This window comes from Calidris pugnax, unplaced genomic scaffold (assembly GCF_001431845.1).
Source record: "Calidris pugnax isolate Ruff unplaced genomic scaffold, ASM143184v1 scaffold42, whole genome shotgun sequence".
Classification (NCBI taxonomy): domain Eukaryota; kingdom Metazoa; phylum Chordata; class Aves; order Charadriiformes; family Scolopacidae; genus Calidris; species Calidris pugnax.
In genome coordinates this window covers 2,149,351-2,159,590 of record NW_015090920.1, presented here as the reverse complement: position 1 = coordinate 2,159,590, position 10,240 = coordinate 2,149,351, and the positions used below count along the sequence as shown (strand labels likewise).

The following is a 10,240-nucleotide window of genomic DNA, read 5'->3' as shown; positions in this document are numbered from 1 at the left end:
TTGTCCACCTGCAACTGATACCTCCCTCCTCCCCAATTTATACATGTTGGGAAAGTGCCCAACAAGGAGCTGGGCCATCTGCAACAGGTGTCTCATGTCTTGATTTCTCACTGTCATAGATGGAGGTCTGTGAAATTTAACTTCGCTGCACTACAGAATTGCCTTGCCCTTGGAGTCAAACTAATTAAATTTGCTGCTGTATATTGTGTTGTACTGGGCACTCTGCCTTTTCTTGATTCCAGCCTTAAAACATTAAAGCATTCATCAAAGGAAGATGGCATCATACTGTCTGCACTAAGTGATGTTTTACTGGAATCACACTGGAGTCCTGTTAATTTCCACCTCTCTTTTTTTTTGTTTCTAGTCAGATATTTTAGAAATTCCAGTAGGAAATAAGAATAATATTTTGTATGGCTTTGCCAAATATTTTGAATGTAGTCTGTGCAAAGGTCAAAAGTTCCTGCGTGGTCAACAAGTGATAAGCAATGTTTAATAACGTGCCATTTCAAATGAGTTAGTTAAAACGCAGTCTAAAAGTACTGTTTTTCCAAAGGCTCACACAGGAATACACTGAATTCAGAAACAGGTACGTTGTGCCACGGTAAATGAAGGCCTCAGGCAGTGCAGAGGCCAAGCAAAGAGAGACAAGAGGTGCCTGTGGAGAAGAGGAGGTATAAATCTTGTTGAAACAGCAGACAACTCAGCTTACCTTGAATAGTCTATTAATGGTGACCCCAACAGCCAATCTTCTGGTCTTGGCCACGGTAAATGAAGGCCTCAGGCAGTGCAGAGGCCAAGCAAAGAGAGACAAGAGGTGCCTGTGGAGAAGAGGAGGTATAAATCTTGTTGAAACAGCAGACAACTCAGCTTACCTTGAATAGTGGTGACCCCAACAGCCGATCTTCTGGTCTTGGCTCCCTTGAAATGAAGCCCCAGGGTCCTTGTGTGCCTGGAGTGCTGGTCATCAGCCCCTTCAGAGATGTCTTGGGGGAACGGTCAGGTCTCCTTCTCAGCTGCCCAGAATCTTCTGGTCTTGGCCCCCTTGAAATGAAGCCCCAGGGTCCTTGTGTGCCTGGAGTGCTGGTCATCAGCCCCTTCAGAGATGTCTTGGGGAATGGTCAGGTCTCCTTCTCAGCTGCCCAGCGTCCAGAAAGAATCCTCTGCTCCAGCTCTGCAGTTTCAGCCCAGACCTAAAGCAGCACATTGGAAAAGGTGCACTCTAGCATCTCATTCACTGTTCAACGCTGTGATTTAGGATTGGCAGCTGTTAAGACAGAAGTAGCCTGTATCCATGTTTCTGTCTGTTCAAGTGCATTGACAAACAGCCCTTGTGAATCCTCAAACAACATTGGCAGAGCACAACGACAACGTAAGAAGGAACTCTGTCCAACCATAGCTGGAGCGTGATGATCTCAGGGAGGAAGGAAATGGGGCCAGAGATGGGGGAGAATTAATAAAAAGTTAAATGTAGTCTCATGGAGCATCTTGGCTGGTTCTGTTCTAAAGTAAAAACTTTACTGGTGTCAGTAAGAAAATTCCCATTGATTTCATTGCTATGAGACGACTTCCCTTCTTTCTCCCCCCCCCCCCCAAAAAGAAAGCTCTGGAAAAAAAAAACCAGGAAGTACTGAGTGTCAGCAATTCCCCATGGAAATACATTGTTGAAGAAGTATCACGGCTTGTGGACTCAAGCACTAAATTATAGCATTATACTTATGGTTCAGAAATTGGATGTGCCTAATATTCCTAAATATCATCCTAGACAGTTAATCCTGCTCAGGTGAATAGATGCAAGGGGAATAAGCACAGCAAGGCATTTAACAGCGTAACCATGGCACCTCCACTTCATGAAAGAAGCTAAATGCAAATATTATCTTTTTCCTCTCCCTGCATTGTGTTGCTCTGAAAACTAAACAGGCTTTTTCCTTCAAATGCTGACAATAATTACTGGGTCCAGTTCTGGGCTTACGCTGTCCAATTCTGGGCTCCCCAGTTCCAGAAGGACAGGGAACTGCTGGAGAGGGGACAGCAGAGGCTACAGAGATGATGAGGGGCCTGGAGCATCTCTCTTACGAGGAGAGGCTGAGGGACTTGGGGCTTTTGAGTCTGGAGAAGAGAAGGCTGAGGGGGGATCTGATCAAGGCTTAGAAATACTTCAAAGGAGGGTGTCGGAGTCAAGAGGATGGGGCTGGTCTTTTTTCAGTGGTGCCCAGGGACAGGACAAGAGGAAATGGGCACAAACTTGGATATAGGAAGTTCCACCTGGCCATGAGGAGGAACTTCTTTGCTGTGAGGGTGGCAGAGCCCTGGCAGAGGCTGCCCAGGGAGGTGGTGGAGTCTCCTTCTCTGGAGACATTCAAACCCACCTGGACACGTTCCTGTGGGACCTGCTCTGGGTGGCCCTGCCCTGGCAGGGGGTTGGACTAGATGATCTCCAGAGGTCCCTTCCAACCCCATGGGATTCTGTGAATATAATTTGTTTCTTTGTGCTGAAGAGATTAGGTGAAAGGGCAGAAGCAAGATTAATTTACCGCTGAGGTAAGGGGACAGAATCCTGCTGATTTCAGCTGACCTGTGTGCTCTCTTGCATCAGTGGGGAATTTGAACCTGAAGCTGAAGATGCATTTTTGAAGATGAAACTGATCTTCTGAGAATAGTGAAATGTTTCTGTAGTCATGTAACTAATTGCATGGGGCTTGATGACTTGGTCTAGCCATCAGCAAATCCTTCCAGCTTCAAAACATTATCAGCAATTTATTTGCCAATAAACAATCACTGTTACTCACTACCACGATTACCATAGGCCCTTTGGAGACATGGAAGATCATTGTCTTAAAACATTGCACAGAAAGCCACTTGGAATACATCCCAAGCTAATGCCTGCTCATTGTCATCTGTCAGGATGACAGTAGCTCCTTTTGGTCAGTTTTTTTTTTCACGTGACACTACACGTTTCTAACAGGAAGGGTTTGTCTGGCTGCAGCTGGAGAAGCCTGGGACAGTTTTATGTCAGTGGGCACCAGAGAAGGATCAGCACAAACATGGAACCAACAGTGGCAAGAAAGGTGCCCTCACATTTCCACAAAGCTTCATATTAGCTCTGCACAACGCTGATAATATATGGAATTACGTGCGATGCAGTCCCTACACTGCTTGGGGACTGGTACCCTCCTTGCCAGCTAGCCCAGGAGCTAGCCCAGCCTCTGCTGAACTCATCACCCTGCTCCTCTGATCACCCTTGCAACACTCCCACTGCTGCCAAGAAGTCTCCTTGCCCCCCAGTTTGCAGATGAGAAGCGGAGATAAAGCCGTGACTATCAAGCAAAGCAAGGACCTTGGCCACCAGCTTGGGTCATCTCGCTGAAAGAACTTTAAGTTAATGTTTCATACGTATGGTATCCTAGAAAAAGAGCTCGTCATTGCAACCAAACTGACAACGTATCTTATCTTAATCACCAAAAAGTACAATTCCCTGTAAATATTTTCTCAGCAGTAGACTCAGTTCTGGTTGCTCTCGGCATCCTTACTCCATGCGGATCCAGCTGTTTGTCCCTCTCATCCACCCTGTCCCCCAGGGATAATCATCCGATTCACACACTAAACTGCTCTAAGTTTTAAACTAACCAAAAAAATGGCAGAAGATGTCAGCAGCAAGTGCAGAATGGCAGCAACTATGCAGCACCCCAGTTTCCCACTAATTGTAAGGGGCCTGTACAGAAGGTCGAGGGCAAAGTAGGCAAAGATTGCCCACTGCACGCAGCCATATGTTGCTTACACAGGGTACTTCTACATGAGGCTCACACGTCAGAAACAAACAAAGATTACACACTGCTGGAGCTTTCATTCAGTGCTGGACGTGACTTTGAACACACCCGTCTTCCTGTGGACCCGATGTTAACTCAACAGGAGGATTTTCAGAAGTTTCCCTCGGGGCAGACCCGATAAGCTGACAGATTCCCTCATAAACACAAGCTTTCATTAAATTGTCTGCATTACAGAATGATGCTGCAGGATTTCCATTTTGCATGTGTGCCCTGTGCTTTTTGGTTTTTTACAAATAATTATTTTAACTTGACTATTGCCTCAGTTTTTGTCGTACAGAAGAGGCATGGATTTATAACGCTGAAGGCCTATTTTCCTTTTCTTCCTATTTGCTCTTATGATGAAGTAATAACCCTTTCCATAACAGCAGGCAGTGGTTGCATGAACAACTAAGTGAAGATGAATACAGCATCAACAGAAAATAAAAACTGCTATTAAGTACAATGATGCCACAGACCGGGTCACACATGAGCTTACTTCTGCATGATTTCTATCTTCAGAAATTACTGCTGATTTCTGCCTTCAAAGTAGCAACCACTATCAAAAAGCACCCTCTTTTTCTGTGTAAGTTCTAGAAAAGACTTTCTCTTGAGAGTTACAGAAAGGAAAGCAGGGCCAAGCAAGCACACACTCCTACAGAGCAGGTTTACCTAAAAAGACACAAGTAAGTATCAGAATACTCTTACTCTTAAAAATCCCTGCCTCTTGTCAGGGATTACCTCACTTTAGCACCCTATTTTCTGAGTCCCCCGAAAAAGGCCACCCCAGCCCAGCTCTGAAGGTCAAGAGACACAGGCTATTTCAGACCAACAATGCAGTGCCTGTCAGAGACGCGGGCACTGGCAGTCCCTCTTCATCCCTCTTGAATACCTGCTCTAATTTTAGCTCGGGCACAGAAGCCAGCAAAGCTGCCTTGTCTCTCAAAGCAACGCCCTGATTAATTCATTTAGGAGTCTACTTGGTGGGACTTGGCATTTCCCACCAAGAACCTCCTGGGGTGCCAGGGCAGAGCAAAAGAACTGGCCGTACCCAGCGCTGTAGGTGCTGAGGGCATGGTGGGCAGCTTTCCCCTCCTACCTCTGCACCTCTGAACACATCCCAGCTTTGCAGCAGCCAAGGAAACAAAGGCACAAAGTGAGAAGGCATCAGGAGAAAATGACTCTTACTCCTCCTTACTCCTGTGGCAGCAGGAACAAGCTCTGACTTTCCAGCCAGAAACTGAGAGAGGTCTGCCCCCAGAGAGCCCAGGGCTCCCATCAAGCTCTCCCAAGGGCTGACGACAAACACCAGGTGAATGCTCTCCATTAGGATCACTGTTAAACACATCCCCCTGAGCAGCATTATGTTTTCTTTACAATTCTCACACCAGTTCTGCTAAAGCTGCCTTAAATCCCACACGTCCATAGGAAGTAGGGAAGACAATCCAAACCAGAATAAATAAATGACTGTAAAGCTTTGGAGGAGAGCAGAAGAGGTGCTTCTTTATGTTAATGACACCTCCCAGATTCTCCACCATCAGCCCTGCTAATGGCTTTACATTCCTGTTAATCATAAACACTGAATATGGAATCGAAGGATAAATTACCTGATGCCCCAGACACTTGAGATTAAAAAAGCAACAACAACAACAACAAAAAAGAATAGGAGCTGTGCTCAGTTAAGAGCCGTGCTCGAGACCTCTTTAAAAGGGAATTTACAAGTCACCAGCATTTTCTTGGGGCTGTGGGGCAAATGAATGAGAAATAAAACCCCCGGTTCCTCCCAGCTGCTGGATGAGAGAGCAGCCAATGGTGAGCAGGGCCAGCTCCTCCACCCATCGGGGCGCCTATGCTAGCTCACCACCGAGAGGTGTGTGCTTGCATGTCTGGAAAAAAAAAAAAAAATCTGGCAGGCGACGAGCTTCCCTCTGTGCTGCAGGGCTGTTGGACAGCAAGGAGCTGAGCATGACCTGGCAGTGTTTTAAACAAGCCTCTTCAGTACTGCAAAGCTTATTCAGAACCCAGCGCGATACTTAACAGCATACCTCGATCTCTAGTGAAGAATAGTTGCTAAGGAAACCACTTAAAAGCCTGCTTTAAAATATCTGCCACGTATTCAAAAAGCCAGACTCGTTTCCCCGCTGTCAAATGACAAGACCTCTTCAAAGGTCGTTAGGAATATTCTTTAATCGTTAGGATAGAAATATGCTCGTGATTCCTCTCAGCAGAGAGAGGGCTGAATTCTGACCTGGGATATTATCTTTGTAAAACTGAAGTCACTGAAATGAAATCAGCTTTGCTACTGCACCACCATTCCCAAGATAGATTTTTTTTCAACTCCATATTTCAACTACAAATTTACCATGTCTGACATCCTAATCTTTTGAAGTATCACAACTTCTAACTTACTTCACACTGTTTCAAGTTCAAGGACAAATTCAATTTGCACAGCTGAAATGCTATAAATGGAGAATGCCAAAGGCACAACGTGAAGGGCTAGAAACATTCTGTTCTAACTCACTTTTTCCTGCATTTAAGAGGACAGACTCTTCACTAGGGGCACAAAAAGCTCAGCAAAATATTATTCTGTTTCCAAATAAACTGCCTGAATATTCAAAAGCCGTTTAGTGTTCCGGGATAAACAAAGCAATATTTTTTTTAAAAAAAATGTATGCTCCTTTCAGAAAACATTGTTGTATAGGGTCTGGCTGGGATGTAGTTAACTTTCTCCGTGGTAGCCCTCATAGTGCTGTGCTTTGTATTTGTAGCCAGGGTGGTGTTGAAAACACAGCAGTGTTTTGGGCACTGCTGGCTGAGGATGGGGAGTGCTAGAAGCAGCTCGGGGGGCACCCGGCAGCCAGCCAAGATTAACCCACCACACCTGGCACCACCAAGGGCAGAAACCTGATTTTGGTTTTAATGACTAACAGCTAATCCTCTGGGCATGCTTTCCATCTGACCTTCCCAGAAAGCATACAATGTTTAGACCCAGGAGTTTATTTTCCATCTTTACCAGGACAGAAGCAAGGCATCTGAACTGAGAGGAGTTCTGTGGCAACAGATGTGCAGCTGACTCCCGTCTTTCCTACAAATGAGAACTGGTTTAGAGCCAGCAGTTTGGTCTGGGCACTCCTACAAATCTGCTCAAGTTGCACCATAATCATCGTGTTTCAGAGTGCCTCCTGTCTCTCTGCAAGTCATGGGTCCCACATGAGACAGAAACTTGTTGAGTAAGATAACCAGAGGGAACAAAGCCCTCGTATCCTAAAGCCTAAGCACACAAGGGATGGATGTCACATCGCTTGCAAAAGTATAGAGCATGAGAATTAAGCCTTGCACATCATTTGAACAGTGCCAAAAATAATGCAGTTTCGCTTTTCTATTTCTCATTTCTGATCAGAACGCTTATTAGTTTTCTCAGGCATGTTTTGATGTTAACCCTATTATCTATGCACGGGCAATACCTGGCAAGAGTGCCAAAAAAGGGCTTTTTTTTCCCTGGAAGAAGGAAACCACTTTTCACCCACACCCTGAGGACTGTGTGCAGTCCTTGTCAGCTCCTCCAGCGGGGCAGGCCAGCTGGGGATAAGGGTGACAGAGAGGCAGGTAGGGACCTCGCTGACGGCCCCACAGCACCCCACAACAAGGAGAGCCAGGGCAGCTGGTGGCAGCAACAGGGGTCAGCCACAGTCCAAGGACCACTAAGCTTGACCACAGAGACAGGACAGACTCAAGGTCAAGCCAGAAGTTCAATCAGCCAGGGAAGCACAGGATCAGCGAGGTGCAGAGCCAGGCATGGAGCAGCCATGCACACCTTTACCACGTTAGCCCACCTGATTTTGAAGGGCTGCTTTTTGAAAAGTGCCACGAAAAAGGACAGCTGTTGCCAATTATTTGAAGGTGGGTGATGAGAAGGTGGCTACTTCCCTTCACTGCAGCCAAGGGGTGTTTTGTGGCCTGTTCTGATCTGCTAGCAAAGCTGGAGAGTACAGAGATAATTAGCTAGGAGTCTACCATAGGGAACAATTCTTCACTTTTTGAGGTTAGAAAGCATGATGAAAAAGTTCTCCCACTTGTAGTATCAGGCATTGCAGAGCACATTGTGCTGGCAAGAAAAGCAGAGTGTTCAGAACCAGTTTGTGCTTCTGCCTTGATCTGAGACCTAATACACAGAGAAATGTTTCTTTTCCACCTCCCCAGGAATCCCAGCTGCTGTGTGTTCAGTTACAACACTGGGCAGAACAGCATGTTAGCACACCAGCAAACAACCTCGCCCTGTCCCCAGTAGTTTGGTTTGTTTTCCAATCACATGAGACAGTCAGTTAAGCTTTTAGAATCCAAAGATGGAAGGATGCAGAAAAGAAGGACGAGTTAAAAACGGGAGGAGAGGCAGCAGGAGAGAAATAATCACAGGAAAATATCTCCAAATTGTGAGAGAAAAGGAGAACAAAACCAAGCAGAATGGGCAGCGGGGGGAGGGAAAGGTCAGAAACATGACAGAGAAGCAAAACCAGAGGCAGACAGGAAAGAGCAAGAAAGATAATCTTGCAGGAGCAGAAATTCCTTGTTAGGAGACACAGAATGTAGAAAACTTAACTCTTCCTTTACGGAAAAAAAAAATGCAAAATTAACATTGAAAACAAATACTGCATAATACAAGCTCCTGCTCTTCCTGTTTCTGAAATTTTTTTGCCTCCTGTCCTTTGAGTGCTGTCAGAGGCCCCTCAGAGTACCAAGTGCTGAAGTACCGTACAAATACCATACAAGTACAAAGTACTTGCCTATCCCCTGCACCCTGCCCCCACACCTATTTCTGTGTGGATCCTTCTCATTGTGCCCTGGCCTCGTCCTCAAAAGCCTCCTCACAAAGCTCCTCTTAGGCCTGCTGCCTCTTTTCTCCTGCCACCTCAAATTCCTGCTGCTGCCCCTTCAGCTGCCTCCCACTTACCTTCCAAAACCCTGTAAATGTAAGGGTAGTTCCACTGAAGAGAAAGGCTTAGCATGAAATATTTATAATTTCCATGCGGGCTGTCACTGTGAACTATCAAGGGCATAAATTGTCTCTCAGCACTTGTGCCTAATGTCATACAGGTCCCCCACACTTTAGGAAAGCCCCTGCTGGTACCACTCTGTAAATAGCAATACCTGTTTTCCAGAGTAACGTCCTGGTTTCCATTCTCAATAAATCACCGTGCTAGTTTGGATCTGTCTCTGCACAGGAGAACTGCTGCTCTTTGCCCAATGCCAGGAGAGCTGGTTTCCACGGAGCATTGTTTTTCCTTTGTCGCCCTGAGGACAAACAGGAACCAGGGAACAACCTGCAAGGACAGACAGCAGCATTGCTACCCTGCAGAAGACTCAAATTAAATTCCAAACGCTGAATAGGACACCACACATCTGGAAATCAGAACGATCTGGTAGGTACCACCATGCCCACCTAACCCCTTCTTCAGTGAGAGCTCCAAGGGGTTTTCTTCTCTTGCTGGGAAGCCAGAAGCCAACGGATTTTGCAGTCAAGGCACATTGTGCAGTGGGCTTTAGGGCTGCTTAGCTCTCCTCTACTGAATACAGAAGGGAGACGGCTGACATGGTTGTTGAGAACATCTTTAAGATGACATTGCAGCAGATGATAAATATTAATGGCAGCTTTGTCAGGCTGAGGATGCCACTAAATAACAGTGCTACATATAGATAGATAGATCCGAGTTTTTAAGAACCTGTACTCGTAGTCAGGAGACCAAAGAGCTTGGTTTCCTGAAATACCGGTGCCTTTGGGAAGCTTGTATTTGGGAAATTGAAATCATCAGTCTGTAAACCTGTAGGCCTAGTGCCGCATTTTAAAGTTCTGTTTATAAGGTAACATCAAAGTCATTCCCAATGAAAAGTTAGAGGACATAATGCTCTTGAAATTAAAAAAACAACCAACCACCAAAAGCCAAAAACTTCCTTACCTCACAAATATCTGGGGTAAAAAAAAAAAAAAGGAAAAAAACAACCAAAAGCCAAAAGCTTCCTTACCTCACAAATATCTGGGCTAAACTTGCCAGTGACCTCCTTAAGCCTATGCAGAAACTACATCAGCTAGCCTTTTTCCCTTCAGGTTTCTATTTTCAAGCACTCTTGACTCTGGTGGACAGCCTAAGGGCGACGGGGAGGTGTGTGTCGAAGCCCTTTGTCATTAAGAGCCATCCCATGTGCCAGATGGCCTCAAAGGCCAAAAAAAGCCTGTTGTCGGTAGCACAGAGCGCCAGCCAAATGATCTCTTTACCCCGCCATTTGGACACGGGTCAAGTGAGAAGGGGCAGCGGGAGCGGGCTTTTTTTTTAATTTTTTTTTCTTTTTTTGTCATAGAAAGGGCCGCCTTGGAGCAGCACACTGCCGGCTGCCGTATAAAATCTCTATAATTCTCCTCAGCGACACACACACGCTTTGCTCCGAGG

The 10,240-nt window shown here is 45.8% G+C and overlaps 1 long non-coding RNA gene across 1 annotated transcript; it reads right to left on the bottom strand.

Annotated features, from left to right (window-relative positions):
• Positions 1 to 1,054: 1,054 nt before the first annotated feature.
• LOC106892621 lies at positions 1,055 to 9,997 on the bottom strand. Its single transcript, XR_001412915.1, has 3 exons — positions 9,819 to 9,997; positions 8,946 to 9,118; positions 1,055 to 1,190 (listed from the first exon to the last, which is right to left on the bottom strand). It is a non-coding gene; the product is annotated as an uncharacterized LOC106892621 (long non-coding RNA).
• Positions 9,998 to 10,240: the final 243 nt, after the last annotated feature.